This window comes from Cyanistes caeruleus, chromosome 12 (assembly GCF_971803275.1).
Source record: "Cyanistes caeruleus chromosome 12, bCyaCae1.hap1.1, whole genome shotgun sequence".
NCBI lineage: Eukaryota > Metazoa > Chordata > Aves > Passeriformes > Paridae > Cyanistes > Cyanistes caeruleus.
Window position 1 is genome coordinate 4,046,046 of NC_141712.1, and position 17,827 is coordinate 4,063,872.

Here is a 17,827-nt window from a genome sequence, read left to right on the forward strand (position 1 = left end):
GTAAAACCTCGCTGCGGGAGGTTTCAACAACCAATCTGCTGGACATCTGCAGGAAAGTCACAACCTCATGCTCACCATAAGTCTTGTCTCTCTATTCATATCCCAGCATCTCATCAGGAAGGTGCACTCTGCTTCTGATGGAGGGGCTGAGCAGCCCCCCATGTGCCCAGGGGTGCAGTGATCCCACGGTGCTGAGGAGGAGGTGTGGAACCACAGACACCCCCCAGGCTGGCTGCTGCTGGCTGTCTGTCCCTCTTCAGGTGGCTTCAGGTGACACCTCCCATAGCAGAAATGATCAACAGATAAAAGATGCACAAGCACAGTCTCAATTTTAGCAGCACAAACCCAAACCGGTAGCAGGAGATGGTTTTAGTTGCTCAAATTTGCGGTAATTCCAACACGTAACTCCAAAATTACCGTGGTGTGCACAGTAAAAGTTTAGGAAACAACAAATCAAAGGGTTAAAGGGATACAGCATTACAATTGACAAGATACCAGTATTGTGTGGTGTGGGTTTTTCATTTCATGATTCTGCCAAAACCAACCTATAACCACAGCACTCAATTTTTCAAGTGCATGTGCCCGAGGCAAGGCAAATTTTTGCACCTACACACATGGGCTTTTTCCAGGCATGTATGTGGCTGTTGTGAGTGCTATTATCCTTCATTAAAAGTGATAGATCTTCAAGATAAATTACAATTCCCCAGCTGAGTCTGATCTATTACGTAAGTAGTCACTCTGCTTCTATAGTTCAGCTTTATAAACATAAAGTTATATGTTCTTTCTCAATGTCTCTCATCACATTATAATTTCTCTTTACCTGGAATCCCTTATAGTTTTCCAGAAACCAAAACAGTTTGTCTTGCTAAATACTAGCCAAGTAACAAAAATACATGCATTAAACTGTGGAGTGTTAGTTCAACAAAATCTAACTTAGTTCCAAACCAGATAGTTTTTCCTTAGAAAATAATAGGCGTAATTACACACTCATGCAAGTTTGTTTTTCAGTAAAGGCAAAGTAGAATTTTCCTTTATTGAGAAAAAGTCTTGCTGTGACAAAGTTGTCTGAAGTGATGATAGGTCAGCTGAATATACCAAAACGTGGGGATACATCAGAATGAACCACAATTGTTTTTTTTAGAGAATAAACCATATTGTCAGACATTAAGCAATCAGATTTTCACAGAAGTGGTAGTATTTGTTCAATGATCTCAGTTTTACTTTCCTTCCTAGCTAACCTCTCAATCAGCTCCCTCCTTTATTTGTTGGCTGGACTGAAAGCTTCAAGCAAAGCTAGTTAAATGGCCCTTTAAGTGTGTCCCAACATGCTGCAGATATTCTAAATGCCTATGAATGAAACCAGTGCAGTGAAAGATGACAAGCAGGAAGACAGAAGAAATGATATCTTAAGATTTTTAATAGAAAATCTGCCCTAGTTCCTTCTATATTTATCCACATGTGGAATGCTCTGGTGGCAAGCTCTGGTCCATGAAGGTTTGGAATTTGGTTGGTTTGATTTGCCAACTGCTGCACACCCATCCACAGGGCCCAAAGGACACTCAGTGGTGCCTCTGCCTCCAAATGTCCATGTCCAAAGCCATGGCAAAGTCTACTCCTCAGAGCCCTGGCTGAGTTTGCCACGTAGGGAATTGGGGCTGGCCTGAAAAGAGATATTCCAGTTCAGGCAAAGTAATTCCAGTGCTTGAAATTTGTCCTCAACACGATACAAAATAAAACTAAAACCTCTCAAATATGTTGGGAGACCAAGCCCTGAATCCTCAACTCAATAGTCAGCAGGTTCAAGTCCCTGCTTTGAACCAGGAAAACACTGCTTTGAATCTGGATCTCCCACATCTCAGATGAGTGTCCTAATCACTAAGCTTGGGTGGAGCTCTTCCTCTTGCTTTACCCCACCCTGGACCTGATGACACTTTTACAGGAACAGATATATTTGTATGACGAGGAAAAAAAAATGCCCAAAATTCAGGAGCAACCATCACATGCAAAAATCACTTCTGGATATTTAGAATCTGCCAGAATCTGGGTTTATTCTCTCACTGAAGAACCCCATTAGCAAAAACAAGACAGGCCTATTCTGTATTAGGGGAGAAGTATTTGTCAAGTAAGAAAGAGGGAAAAATACCCATGGCAAATTTCACAGAGCTCTACAGGACTTAGCAGCCAGTGCAGCAGGACAAAGAGATGATGCCAAAGGCTCCAACAGAATCTAGATCCTCTCAGCACTGTTCCAGTCATGGAAAAGACACTGCAGGACCGAGAAGATATGTCTGGAGGCTGCCTTGATCATCCCTGAGTCGCTGAGAGCAGGACAAAGGGTAAACTGTGTCTCCTCCTTTCAGGCCAGCCCTCTGGTAGAACCAGCTGGGCACTGGAGAGTGGGCTGAGAGCTTTTCAGACGAGGATGTCAAGCATTTCAGCTGGTGAATTAACCCAGAATCCTCATGCCCCGGGCAACAGCTAAATCCTATTATTTTCAGGGCAGAGGTTGAGCCTGCTGAGTATGGTCCCACTCCTATTTTGTTGTACCATGGAAGCTCAATGAGAATATTGCTGTGAAAACAGCATCAGTTCCAACAAAGCTGCTTGCTTTTCTCTTCATCAAGTGTGAAACATGACTAAGCTGTACCAGTACTGGGAGGTGGGGGGAAGGAATTACTAAACTGTCTGAAAAAGTCTGAAAAGCTGCCATGGATTTCACTGGGAACTATCCTCAGTGGAGTTCCCACTGAACACAGGGCTCAGTGACACAGACTGCTCTGTGGCCCTACTCTGCTCATCATTTTCCTCATGGGTCTCTTGGCTGTTCCACAGATTTAATTTTTTTCTGTATTTCTCTCTGTTAAATTTGAGTATTAAAGTTTTTTAAGTGATCCTGAACTCTGAGGCCAAAACCATTATTAACTAATTATGAATTAGTTAATATCACCTCCAAATCTCTACCTGAGTGCTAGTAACTAGCTCAGAACCAATGAAGCTGATGTTTCCTGTGTATATCACTACACACTGAGGTCACAAAGGCTCTGCTTGTGTACTGGAGTGCAGAATGTATCACATGAAGATCTGGCATCATATTTTATGTATTTCAAGGTCTCTGTGTTTGGTTTGTTAATCTCAAACATCCACTCAAGTCTTCTCTCAGCTTCTAGGGTTCCTCCCAAAGGGCTGTTCAGTCCTTACATTAGATTGTCCTATGTACTTTATATAAAATTCTGGGGAGTCTAGATTAATATTCAAGCTGTGGGAATAAGCAACAGGTCTCTTCTTAGGTGTTTAAATGAAGCATCCATCCATTTCCCAAAAGATGTTTAAGTGTTAACCCATCTGCATTTCACAGATGGGTTAACTCAGAGGACCACAGATGGTCTCTCTGAGTGAGAGAGCTCTCAGCCCAATCCATATTTGACACACATTTGTATATCTAATATTGAGGTAAAACCATTTCCAAATAGCTGTTTTTTCTTACTGCAGTACTAAATCTTTCCTGTTAAATTACTTCACTGAAGACAAGTGTGTTTAATTTAAAAAAAAAATGTTGCAAATTGTAACACTGGGAATAAACATGACAGGGATTTTACAGTGTGCAACCTTCAATTTTACCTACCTCTAACCAAAATATTTAAATGTGAGAGTACAGTTAGATTCACTGTACCAAAACCTCTCTCAGCTGCATTCCCAATACAGAGCATTGTCCTTTACCCTACATTTAACACAGGTGATGGAAAAGGATTCTAGTCAGTTCTATTCCCCAGAACAGAAGGTCTCCTGACACAATAATCTCTTTATCAAACTACCAGATTATTTTCTTGCTTAATATGATAGACACAATAAAATGCTGGGGGCTTTGAGTTTCTTTCCAAAGTTCACAAGGTATGTTGGCTTGTACACACATGCTTTAATGAGAAGAGATAAAACACTGAAAAAATATGCAGCAGCATTGAAAGTGATCCAGGATGAGCAATACAATATTCAGTTTTACTAATTAGTGCAGAACATACTTACTAAATTACCAATATCATTAACATATTGCATGCAACTTTGCATAATAGACTGTAAACTAACCACATTGTAATTCCTGAGAACAGATAAGCACAGTTGGTAGATAAGACTCCCAAAGAAAATTCCCTTAGTCAGAACAGGATCCAACTCTTCTATTTTCCCTCCATGTAATTTTTTTTAAGCAGATGAACTACGGGACATAAATGTTTAATGTGTTGAGTTCTTTCTTTTTTCCCCCCAAAAATTAGAGAATCTCATATGAATCTGTGCAAAGCTGATTGAATTTATTGGATAAAGCATGAAAATTCATGTCACTTGGTCACTAATCATCCACATCACACAGATAACAGAGGATAAAAGCCTGACAAACTCCCAGTTACTCACCTTCTCTATCACATTATTTATTTCAACTACATTTGACAAGAGAGGGCATATAACCAAAACAAAGAGAATAAGAGAAAGCATTATATATTTTTAAAATTCAGCATTATCAAGAACTCTTTGGCTAACACCAAAACAAAGCCTCCACCTGGGTTAGCTTCCTCTGTGGTGACTGCATCATCAAACTTCACAGAATCCCAGAATGGTCATGGTTGGAAGGGACCTCTGGAGATCACCTTGTCCAACCCCCAAATTTGACCCAGTAACTCTTAATCTGTAAGTGGCCAATGATTTCCCATGAGCTTCCACGCTCCATCACACCTTCAGCATCCATGTGAGCCCTTCCCCTTCACAGTTACCTGTGTCCTGTCTTACAGAAAGTTGGGCTGGGAGGTTCTGGGGCTCCTTTCCAGGCAGCTGCTCCAGCTGCAGGGAGCTGTCACCCTGGCAAAAGCACTGCAGGACTAATGGCCCTGAATGATTTAGTCTCACTGTAAGGTACACAAGTTCCAGTGCACACTGCAGGCAAATCTGGGCAAACACAGGCACACACCTCAGCAAAATTTGGTTTAAACCACTCTGATACCTAAATCAAGTCTTAGAGGGATACCAAAGTTACGAACCCCACTGAGATCCATGTTGGCAGTGCAGCTTTGATTACTCTGACTAGAAAGTGCCTTGTGGGAAGTACCCCTCCTCCCTGAATTTGGCAAACATGCTCTGTCTAGAAGATCTTTCAAACCAGTGTATACAACCTGAGGCAAAGCTGGGAGTCACACACTATCCCAGCTGCCAGAAAGCAATTGTCCAAAAACATTTTTGGTTTCTTTCTACCTCCTTTCTCCCTCTCTCATCTCACACCCTTTGCTCAGGACAGCACTTTGTGATTTGCCTGCAGCAAGGTATATTCTTGGAGAATGGAGACTCTTGGTACCCTTTTCCAAATCCTCTGGCCCATAATTAGCTGGTGTTTAAATACAGTCAGTTGGAGCTGGGGATGTTGTCTGTAAACAATGTGGAGTGAGACACTCAAGCCAAACAATTTGACACCCTGCCAGCCTAGCAGGCATCTGAAAAGAGTTTTCAATTCCACATCAGCTTTTTTTTTCCAAGGAAAAAGAGAACTTGCACTCTATTTAAAAGCTGTTACAATTCAATAATGTTACAATTTCTGTTCTGAAAAGGAGCATGCTTCACCTAAACTCTTTATACTTTATAAAATATGTGTTGAAATAAATTAGGAGTTTCCATTTCTACCCATCAACTTTTTCTTTTGAAGGGCTTTATATATTTTAGCCTACAGAAATAGACTCAAACCTCCCCTTTAACCCAGTGAAATATGCTTCTATGTCAGTGTGTAACTTTCAGCATTTAATATCATGCCACACTCTCCTTGCTTTTTATCCTGGACCACATGCTTTCATCTCTGTAAATGATGCCTGTAAAAGTTTAATTCATTTGCCAAATTTAAGAACTACCCAAGGGTGTTTTTTATTTATACTAATAATTTGCAAATATACATGTTGTTAAAAAGCAAACATATCTAAATTTTATTTCCACCTCTGCAAGGTCTCAAGGCTGTGCCAAGCTAAGTAAAACTACTGTGTTCCTGAAGATGTTTCTGTCAGGCAATTACACATGTACTTTCAAAATTTTTCGGAATTCACAAACATTTGGCAAAACTTCTCTAATTATGCCTTCCCTTTTCATCAATTCTTGCAGTCAAGTTGATTAAACGCCCTAAAACACATCCTCCTATTTTAAAGAAAATAATTACATTTAAACAAAAAACCTCCAGATATTGTCTCTGTAACACTACTCCATTCTCCTAATGTGTTGTATCCACAGGAGATTTCTTTATAGATCAACATGCATGAGAATTTTCTGCTGGTTGTCCTTGCTAGCCAGACATTACCTGAATTTCAGAAGCCACTTCACCATGAATCTGAGATGCTAAATCTTGCTAAGGAGGCAGGTGTGTAAGGGTGGGCTTAGCACTGCAGAGCTGTGTTTGTACTCACATCCAGACAGTTCAGTGCACAAGCAGAGAACCATGTGAGCTTTTTTTCCTCTGCTAGACATATCCATTGCATTCTATAACAACAGCACCTGTAACCTGCAGGCAACTCTGCAATGAGATAGAAGCAATACCTGTCAAAACAGACAGAACATTCAGCATCCTCAAATACTCCTATTGAAATAAGAAGGGCTGTGAGAAGGTGAGATTGGCTTGTCTTCAAGAGTACAGTTAATCCAGGTAACACACACCACGTGTATTTCACAGCCGCTGCAGAGTTCACTTGCAGCATTTTCTTACATGGGTTTTATGGACTTTGAAAGAGATCCAGGTACTCCACTCAGCAGCTCAGAAATTTTATGATCTCAGTGTAGCCCACACCATATAAAAAGTAGCTGGGATTCTCAACAGGTTCTCTTAATCTTTCATATTCTACCATTTTTAGCTTTTTCCCTGAAGCTCCCAAATACTTTTTCACAACTGATTCTGTCTGTGACAGGCAACCCCATCTCCCACCTTTAAAATAAATACATTTCACATACTCTATGGATTATTGTCTTTGCATAGACTATCCCAAGTCTTCTTCTACACCAAAAATTCAGTTTCTCAGGAACCACGAAGGAAGGTAAATTGCTTGGTGTTCACATGTCTAACACATTAAATTATAACGCCAGAGAATCTAGAATCTGTACACTTCATCCTTTGGCTGCAGAGTAAGTCACCAAAGCAGTCCTACCACAGACAAATATGCTCTACAAGTATTTGATGACCTCCAGAATGAGTCTAGAAATGCCATCCAAGGACAGGTCAGATACTTTCCCTAAAAATTGGAAGGGAATTGGGAAAAACACATGTGCTTTAAACAGCATGCTCACATGAGGAATGTACTAGAATTACTGCTAGTAATGCTATCATTGGTTAGTGCCAACATGAAGGATGCCATCATTCTGGCCACCAAGTCACAGAAATTAAATGAACTGTGGCTGTTGGTGTAAAAACAAATTGTGCACTAAGTTGCTGTCAGAAGACAGGGTAGGCTCAGATATTCTTCATGAAATGTAACAGGCTGCCCAGTGAGGTTGTGGAATCTCCAATCCTTGGAGATATTCAAAAGATATCTGGACATACACCTGGGAAAGCTGTTCTAGGTGACCCTGCTTGAGCAGAGTGTTTGTACAAGATGCCCTTCACAGCTCCCTTCCTTCTGCAACCATTCTGTGATTCTGGAATGACACAGCTCCTTTCCAGAGACATGAATATCCACTGCTGCACACTGACACTACTTCAAAGCAAAACCAGCAAATTAGAGGGACAGAGGAGGAATCTGCAGCACAGACTTTTTCACATTTTAGAAGCAGCACTTTGGACACCCTGTCTGTCCCTCCTCAGTTCTCTTTCTCCATCAGTCAGTGGTGATCCTTGCTGAGTGGAGTTGCCTGTCTGGAATTTTCTTGAGATGCCACCAACGTAGGCACCCTGTGCCAAACCAGACTCAGTGGGGAAGAGAGCCTCTTATGACACACCAGCTCATCTTCCTGCTTCCCTGGCAGGACAGCATGAGCAGCAGAGCAGATGCACAGATTAATCTCTGAAACCAAAGACCTACCTTGCACCTTCCCTGGGAGGGAACTTTAAGCTGGTAGATTCCAGCCAGATTATTCTAAACTGCAATATTAGAATCTTACAAGGAAGCCTTAGGTAAAGTAAGTCTAAGATCTGTTGGGGGGTTGTTTGCTTGCTTGTTTCTGTTTTGGTTTATTTTTTAAATACAGATAAAACTGGCAGGTTTGATGAAATGTTTTGGGAGAAACAGAATGGAGTGCTTGACCTTCCTAGACACAGCTCAGGTGTAACTCTCTGGGCAGGGTTTTATGCTGTTTTTTCCCTCTATTCTTCTCCTTGTCATAGAGCTAAAGACCCGAAGAACATCCTGTGCATCATTCCCCAAATCATGGATACAACAGCATCAATACATCAACTCATCCTCAGCCCTGCTTCATCCACCTCAGAGCTCCCACGTTTTGCAGGACGTCAGTCATGCTGATGACACATTCATGCAAATATGAGACCTTGTCCTTTCACTGACTCAAGTTCTTTGCTAAAAGTAAAGAATCATTGGCCTGAGACTACTCAGAGTTATTTCTATGGATGGGGTCAACACTGTTTTAAGATAGTGTTTCTGTGACTGCAGCTTGTCTCCACAGAAATGCTCTCCTAGCTCCAAGGTACAAATGCTGTAGTTAAACCTCTGTAGTTATATAAGAATTATTTCTTCCTCCTTGTAATCACTCTTATTCCAAAATAAGCATGGGCTTTTATGTTTTATTTTAACTACTTCCAACTACTGCATGAGATAAATAAACAGACAAGCAAACAAACAAAAAGTCAGATTACAGAGTAACAGTGCCCAGACACAAGGGAAAATCCACAATGCTCCCTTAGTTTCTTCTCACAATTAATTCAAGCTGAACGTGGTTCTCTTGCAGACAAGCCCCTTGCTGCTCTTGCATCACACAGCTTTTCCATCCCCAGCTGCTGGAGACAAATCCACGTGGAAGTCAAGGCCCTGCCATGCCCATACCATGGGGCCTTGTTCTTGCTTTGAAGGTCTCCTTGGCAGCCCTCCTCACATCAAAAAAATGTTCTCCAAAGCTGCCTTGTCAGAGAGGAAGCATTTTCTGTGAAGAACAAACATATGCCAGCTCTCCAGACAGAGCTGCTGTGGCTCTGGGGCTGATGAGCACGGCCTGCTCAGTGACCAACACCTTGTGAAGCAACAGCAGCGCAGCAATGTTCAATTTCCACGAGGTGCTCGTCTTCAGGCCACAACACTGAGGTGCCTCAGCCTCTCATGGTAACAGGTTTGCAGTGCTGAGGCAATTTCAGGGATACAAGAGCTCGTGGGTGAGATCTCCAAGTGTGTTTCCATGTTATTGTGGCTGTCCACAGCGAGGGAAGCTGCAGCTCTCTCTCAGTCAAGCTCTCATGGACAGCTCTGAGTCAGCTTCACCCAGCTGGCCCCAAAGCCATTTTAGAAACCCTTTCCCAAAAGCACTCTTCCTGCCACCCCTGGGCAGGTGTTGGGTCACAGCCACTGCAGGAACACAGGAGCAGCTGTAATCAATCCCAAGTGGAGTGACTGAGCCACAAGCTCCCCTCAAACACCACAGCAAAGACAGAATGTCCAAAAGGTGCCTCAGAATGCTGTACCCCAAGCTGGGAGGGGTTGGGAAGTGCACAAGTGTGTGCTCAGCTCCCTGGAGGGAAGGTGAGCCTGCTATCACTCATCAAGAGGTTCCAAACCAATTAAGAAGAGACACTCACAGGCTACACTGTATTTTCCTTTTTTAAAAAAAAAATCTTAAAGGAAATTGCTGGGTCCCAGTATTAATGAACTCCTACCTCTTTTCTGGAATCCCATGCAGAAGGTTATACTGAAAACTAACTAAATAAAAAAATCCCCCCACAGGTCTTTTGTGAACTTTTTCCACTGGCAAGAGCCCATTCCACAGCCCATGCTGACAAAAAAAACTCTAAAATTATCAGATCTGAGTAAAACTTCTCAAGCAAAAACATTTTCCCAGCACAAACCATTGTTCTACTGAAACCAAACCTTTTCTCTAGCAGTATACTTCATTTGTTAACATTTAGCTATGGCAATTTCTCACAGCAAATTTTTCCTTGCATTAATTTTAAAATTTCACTCCAAATAAATTTCTCTTATACAAAAATATCCCAGTTTTTTTTTTTTCCTTTTTTCAACAGGAAGAACACCAAGGAACCCTCAACTTTCTAATCATTGTTAAAAAGTATCAGTTTCTCGTTAGAACTTGTTATAGGAAAAACACAAGGAAAAAGACAACACTGTGACTGTTTGGGGTTTATGTTACAGGTTTATATGCTATTAAAATGTTTAGGTCTTATTATGCACTTTAAAAATGCTAGCACTTAATGTGCTCCGATTAGGGCTTAACAAGCCCTTTAAAAATGTTACAATGTTAAACCACCAAATCACATTGTCTCTACGGAATAAGAGGCTTAAAAAATCTTCTGTTCTTCACAACCTAGCCCTTACATTAATAAAAACAAAATCCAGTCATAATAAGTTTACATCATATATCAGAATGTTTTGACATCCTTAATGACTGGGAGTTAAGAAGTTGGCTTAACTCTGTGTGCTAGTGTGTGCTTGTTTGAGTGTAGGAGTGAAGGTTAGTGGTTTTCTGAAAGCCTTAAATAACAGAGATAATGGAGATGAACATTGTGCATTTTTGCCATAGCTGGTGTCTGGAATCCTGTTGCCTAATTTAAAGGGCCAGTTATGTGACTGCAAAGAGGGGAGAAAATATCCATTGAGCCTCATAGCTGGGCAGTGATAGCCACAGACCTGGGCCAGGCTTTGCTACCTGCTCAAACCAGTCCCTGGGACATGCAATGGCACTGGTGGTTCTGCATTTCCAGTGTCCCACAGTTCTGACAGCGAGGCTCCAACAATCAATAAACAGGTTTTGTTACTCTTCATCACTTGGAGAAAAAGCTCCACAGCAAAGGATGTCTACAGCAAGCTGCAGTGTAACATGACAAACAATTAACTGTGTAATGATGCTGTCTCCATGGAACAGATGTAAGTGATAAAATGTTTGCAAATTGTGGCAATCTAACTGGAGGAGGAATTGTTCTGGTTTGTACCACAAAGGACACCTAAGCTGGCAATCAGCAAACATCCCCTACCTATAGCTGCACACAAAAAGTTACAGCAGTAAACACGAGAGGCTGGTTTCTTTGTTCTGCTCTTCTAATTTAAATATGTGTTACTCTGAGATTTGCATGATCACTCAGGCAAAATTCACTTCAGTATATGTCCAGCTTTCCCGAAAACCATAAATATGGGAGACATCCAATTGCAGCTAAACAAACCCACATGACTTATTTAACTAATTACAGAGTGTAAAGAGTGAATTCTAAAGTAAAAACTGGGCCAAATAGTTCTCAAGGTTGAAATACACTTGCACACCCTATTCATTAATTCCAAATAAATAAGTCAAAAAAATTCTCAAGCTCCATGGATAATAGAAAAGAGTGGTCTTCTTAGCTCAATAAACTGTTTGCTGCAATTACATCCACTAAGTTTTAAAGGGCCAATTTTTATGGCTACACTTTTCAAGAGGACTATTACAGCATTACTGAGTATTTTCCAGTGACATGGGATGTGTTTTCGAACTGACTACTGTCACAAGTTGGATCATTTCAAGATGTGGACAGCACTGATGGCTCTCCTTTTTATTTTCCCACCATGGATAGCTCAAGTTTATATAATTAATGGAATTTATGCACATATCTGTGCCAATATACTAATGTACACTGCTATATTCAAGTCCCCAGTTGAGAAACTTGCTTACTTTTACCTACTTTCTTAAGTGTTTACTTATTCCTCATTTACTGGATCAAAATTTTTTGCTAGATAACATGAGATGGAGAATTTATCTTGTCTTTGGTTTTACTTGTTTACTAACATCAGCCTATTGTGAAACAAACATGAAAAATGTTCAAAGCCTTAAAAAATTCTTTCCCCTTCCCTGGAACTGTCATGTTCTGTTCAATTTAAATATGTGGTAAATTGATTTTTTTTTTCCATATTAATTTTCCCATTTTCCTTTGTATTAAAAATAACACAGAAAAATGTTTCCATCTGCTCTGCACTCAGTTGCTTATGCCTTCAGAGATGTTTTTGCAGAGGGCAAACAGAGTGTTTTAGGGATACTCTTTTCAGTCCAACTTTTCTCTAACCTCAAGCACCCAAAATCACAAAGTTATAAAACTCATCAAGGAATGCAGACACACACACAAAAAACCAACCAAAAAACCCAGTGCTTTTATTTTTCTTTCCATTTTCTTTCTAGTGTCTTTTCTGTTAAATGAATTGTAGATTTTCAAAGATGTCTGTTTAACAATTACAGCTTAAAACTCATGTGTGAGAGACAGGAAACAGGAGAAGGAGAGCAATAAGGGAGAAAGAGAAGAGAGAGGAAGCATGGGATAGCTGACTGGGCAGGTATTCCCTGGGGTACCAGGGCCAGGAGAAGACACCCAGCAGTGTCCCCAGGCACCCAAGCACCAAGGTCAGCCTCCTGCCCTGCCATGGTTTGGGGACATGTGGGACATGGGGACATTTGGGCTGTGGGAGCTGCAGGAGCTCAGGCACAATGATTCCCCAGGACAGCCCACAGGCAGATGTTCTGCACAATTGCCTGCACATTTCTCCTCTCTGGATCCATAAAACACCCAGGCTTGTCTCCTTTCTTTTGTTCTCCTCTCTAACTCATTAATTTGTTTGGACAGATAGGAATTGTTTTTGTCCTGTGTCAGCCCAGGCTGTGTGCTGCAGCTGACAGAGGTGGCAGCTCTGCAAGCAGGAGTTTGTGGAGGGTCCCAGTGGCAGGGACTGCTCCTTTAGCTGGGCTCCATCAGCTGCTCCCCAGATCCTGCACTGGAAGGGACTGGTGTGACTGCTCCTCTCTCCGTGCACAATCCACCCCTGCCTGGGACACCAGCCCAGGCAGCAGCAGCCTGCCTCACAGGAGCTCACAAACACACCTGCCTGCAGTGCTGAGGAGTGTCTGCTGCTTTCCCACCCTGCCACAGACACCAACATTTACTGCACTGGGGAAACTGAAATTAGATCCTCTTAATATTCCTTAATAGGCGAAAGGCAGAAGAGTGGGCGAAGAGAGCAAACAATGTGCAACAGCGCTTAGATTATAGTAAAATACATTAACAATAAATACTCCCCTGTCAAGAATATGTCATGCAATTATATTTACTGCTCTGAGCAGAGCTAACCAATGTTTTGAGAGGGTGGTTTTGCACTCCCAAGATGACTCTCCTTCAGGGACAGCATATGTGAATAATCATTTAGACATGGGATATCAGCTGTGAAAAAAAACTGCTGCAGCACAGTGTGCCAGATGGGATGGCTAGAAAGTTAGCTCCCTCTCCTGGATTAGGCCAGAAAATTAAAGTGCATTGCACACATCTAAACCAGTACTTGGGCATTTCCCAGCATTGTAATTTTTTCCCTAGTCCCAGAAGCTCAGTCAAGGGAAATCTACACTTCCTGAAGTCGTGGGGTTTGCTGAGAGACCCAGCATATCACCTGAGCAACAGTGACATCAATCTCACTGCCAAACTTACTGCAACCCAGGTAAATTCCCATATAAATACATGCAACAGTGCAGAATGCACATCTGCACACAGCTGGAGAGCCCAAGCAATGTGACTTACTGTTATAAAGTGCCACAGTCCATAAAAATGTCATTGCAAACCAGACCTTTCCTATGGCTGTGACACTGCCCCCCAGCCCCTCTGCAAGCAGAAGGACCATTGCTGTGAGCAGCAATTTGGACAGAGTGAGCTAAGGACAGAGGGACTTTCTGCCTGAGCTGAGAATTTGAGAACTGAGGCTGAGGTGAAGACAGAGAGCACATCATAAAAAGAAATTTTACTGAAGTCATGAATATTTTTCTAAGTGTCTTGCAAATAGGCTGAAATATTGCAGTTTCCACAGTTTCCAGACCACATGGGAACTCAAAGTCCTTTTGCTGGGAAAATTACATCTTCAGTTTTCAGAGCACAGAAGTTTGGACAGCTAAGATGCAGCTAGGAAAAGAATGAAAATATAGGTGTTCATAGTTCCCTCACCACTTGGGATTTGATCAAATTGAGTTAAAGTCCATGATGAAGAAGATCCCCTTAAAGGTAGGGTTTACAATACCTCTATGAAACTGCACAAACAAAAGTTTAAATAAAGTATTTTTCCTGCCTAATTATAGGCTAACTGCTAAATACAATCCTTTAAGATTATATAGGATCTCTCATCCAAGAAACTGAAATTTCTTCACACTTTGAACACTACCCTTACAGGATCATCATACACTATTTACAAATAAGACAACAGGGCAAAAAACCAAAAAGTAACATGAAATGCACACATGACAACTGATTTGTCCAAACAGAAAACCATTATGATTAAAGCCCAGACTGTTCAGTTGTTCTATATCTTGCTTTTACTACAAAAAGAGTAATTCTAAAAGGGAGACTTTTACAAAAACAGTGACAAGAGAGACATATCCATGGGCAATTCAACCTCCTTGAAGCTGGAGTCACCTCCTGGAGGAGGATTGCTTACTGCCTTCCAGCTCAGACTCTCCAGCTGGGTAGCTGGAGGCTTTTAAGAGCAATTTTGTCAAGGAGTTGAGAGCAAGCACAGGAAACTATGCCATAACTGGAGAGGTTATTCACTACTGTACCTCACTAGCTGGGTAAGATGGACAATCTTGTTATCCAAACTCAAAAGGTTTGGACTTGCTATCGCTATTATAAGTGCATGTTCACAGATCACACAGAGTTGTCTCCAGGAGTGCTGGTCCTGTGTTAACACTGAGAGAGCTTAGGTTACCCTGGTTCTATTGCTTCCATAGGATGAACTCCCTAAAAAATTGCAAACCTCTCTGTCACTGAGTTGGAGCCCCCTGAGCATCTCTTCCACAAAGCTACTACTCAGCTGGAAACGTTGGGGCCAGTTTGGATAATTACTCTTAGTTTCCAATGATTGTGAGAGTCCTTTACTGACTGCCAGCCTTTCCCAGCACGTGTGAGGTACAAATAGGATGGGCAGAGCCATGGACAGTGCCTGCATTGCCCTGCTCTACAGACCTGTCTGCTTGGATGACCTTCATAAGAGTCAAAATGTATGCAAGCACTTTTAATAATGGTAATTAAAAATCCTATTTTAAACCAGGGCATCTACCCAAAGAATTTCGCTGGCAAAATTAAAAAATAAAATAAAATAAAATCTTCTTCTACAATAAGCACACAACACACAAAACCATAAAATTATATGAATTATACATTTCAGCAATTATTTTCAGGATACCCAATTGAAAGGTCCTCATAAAATATTCTACCCTAACACCACATAAATTAACAGCTAGATTAGGGCTAGTTGGCCAATACTAGAATTAGATGAGATTATAAAAACATACTCTTTGAAATAGCACAACACCACATACAGATCCATTTTACCCAGGAGAAAGTGCAGAATTTTCTGCCTCCTGAAAAGATCAATAACTTGTTTTTCACTCCTGGAGTCTAGATGAAGTTTGTCTGTGGCCAGAGACCGAGTGACTGACAAGAACACTTCCCAACTTTCCACTCAAATTGTATAAAGGACTTCTTAGCTTGAATAAACACTGGGGAGGAAAAGGGACAGTAAGGCCAGTGACAGCTCTGTTCATTCTGAATTAATTCAGTCAAGAAAGAAATAAGATTGCCCACATGATGAAACACAGAGATACAGAAAAACACAAATACTGGAAACGTTTAAAAATGTTTGAATGCAAAAAAACCTTTAGCATTTAAAATCTTGATTACCATCAGTGACATGTATGTATTTTCCCAGAGTGATATGTATTTCCAGGCAAAAGAAGGACTCAAGTTGTCCTAGAGTGTTTTCCCAGCTCTCTGCACAGCTGGGATCTGTAAAGGAATCTCAGGAATAGTGGAGCTTAAAGTACTGAACATCTCTGAGGACTCAAGCCAATGACATCATTTCTATGTCAGGATGAATCTAAGTTGCCAGAAGATATTTTGGCTCTTCCAAATTCTACAGAAGTCCTGGAAAAATGATATATTCCCAAATCTTCATTTTGCTAAAGCTGTATCTGAAATTTGGCCCTGTTTATGCCACAAGATTGTACAATCTGGCAGCATTTCAACACAAATAGTGTGTGCTGAGTGAACAGTAGTAACTAACAATACAACTGCCCTTTTCTTCTGAGTATTAGGTATAAGAACATACAAGCTTGTATAATATTACACATCTTGTAGATTTACTGTAATTCCTATTGATATGAACAAAAAAAAAATCTTTTATGAATGAAATATTGTAAGTTACTGAAGACTTTTATTCTGTGCTGTATAATCTGATTCATGTTTACCCTCAAACACCTACCAAAAAAAGTAGCAGCTTTACAAACTCTCTATTTCCTGCAGTGACTGTTAAACTCTTTTTAGGTAGCTTAAAATAAATGCAAAACATTTCTTTTATTTACACACTTGTGAAACGTGTATTTTTATGTTTGGCTTTTGAAATTACACTAAAATTTATTTTTTTTTAAAAAACTTTACAGAAAATGTTTGCCATAAACTCCCCCAATAGGTTCACTGCAAGTATTTTTGTTGCTAGTCCCCATGGAAACCAATACAATGCCTTTCAAATTTGTTTCTTAGAAAAGACTATTTCAGTCCCATCTTCCAACCTCTGTAGATTTTCATTAATTGCTGAGATGTTCTGATGTTCAAACATCATGTGATACAATTCAAATAAGTGTCAAAACAGTGCTCTTTTAAAATAATCATTTTAAATACTACATGCACACTAATAAGAACTTGTCAAAAAGTGTCAAGAAATTTTTATTTAATTTAAAATTTAAATTGTATATTTTACATAAAGTTACAATAGAATTACTTGCAATTTAAATACTTAAAGTCAATGAATCGTTTTGGTATTATTGAATTTTATTACTTAATTTCTCAGCTCTCCTACTCCTTTTTGCTCCCACATCTCTGCAGTCGTGGTATAATGCAAAAATAAAATAAGAGATGAGAAAACTCATATTTTTAAAGCCTGATTTTCACATGAAGAAATTTTAATTTTTAACCAATTTAAAATAATTAACATTTAGTTTTTTAAAAAAATCAGAGGTTTTTTACACACATGCAAACAAATATCTAAATTGATAGGTCACAGTCTCTATGTCTTTTAATTAGCATTTAATGAGCAGATTGCTAGCCCATGCAATGAGGTGAAAGCCAAGCACACACCATGCAAGGCTATTTTAAAACTCACAGCTGAATAAATAGTAGAGCAGTAAGCGATAAAACCTGATTTTTTCAGAAAGAGATGAACAAATACTTCAGATTTTTTCTCATTTTCTTGATAATTTGAATGAAACCAGAACACACACACCCCACCAGCCCACAGTTAAATCTTTTAAGAATTTGAGTTCCAGTAAGGAATGAGAAGTCTAAGAGCTGGGGTTTTTTTAGAAACTATTATTGCCATGATCCATCTGTGAAAATAGCCCTGACTTTGAGTCAGTTAGAATAAGTCAGAATATTAATGACAGCCAGTAATCACTTTGAAGTTTTACACATTGGGCCTGTTTGGATGTGAACCGATTTTTTCTGGTGTTTTTTACTGGAAGCAGAGTCCTTTAATGCTGCCCTGCACACTGCAGCATGTTCTGCCACTCCTCTTCCCACGTTCCCAAGGTGCTGGGAGAAAGCCAAATGCACCTGTCCTGCTGTGAAAGCACACAGCAGACAGAGAGGACTCATTTAGGGACAGGATTA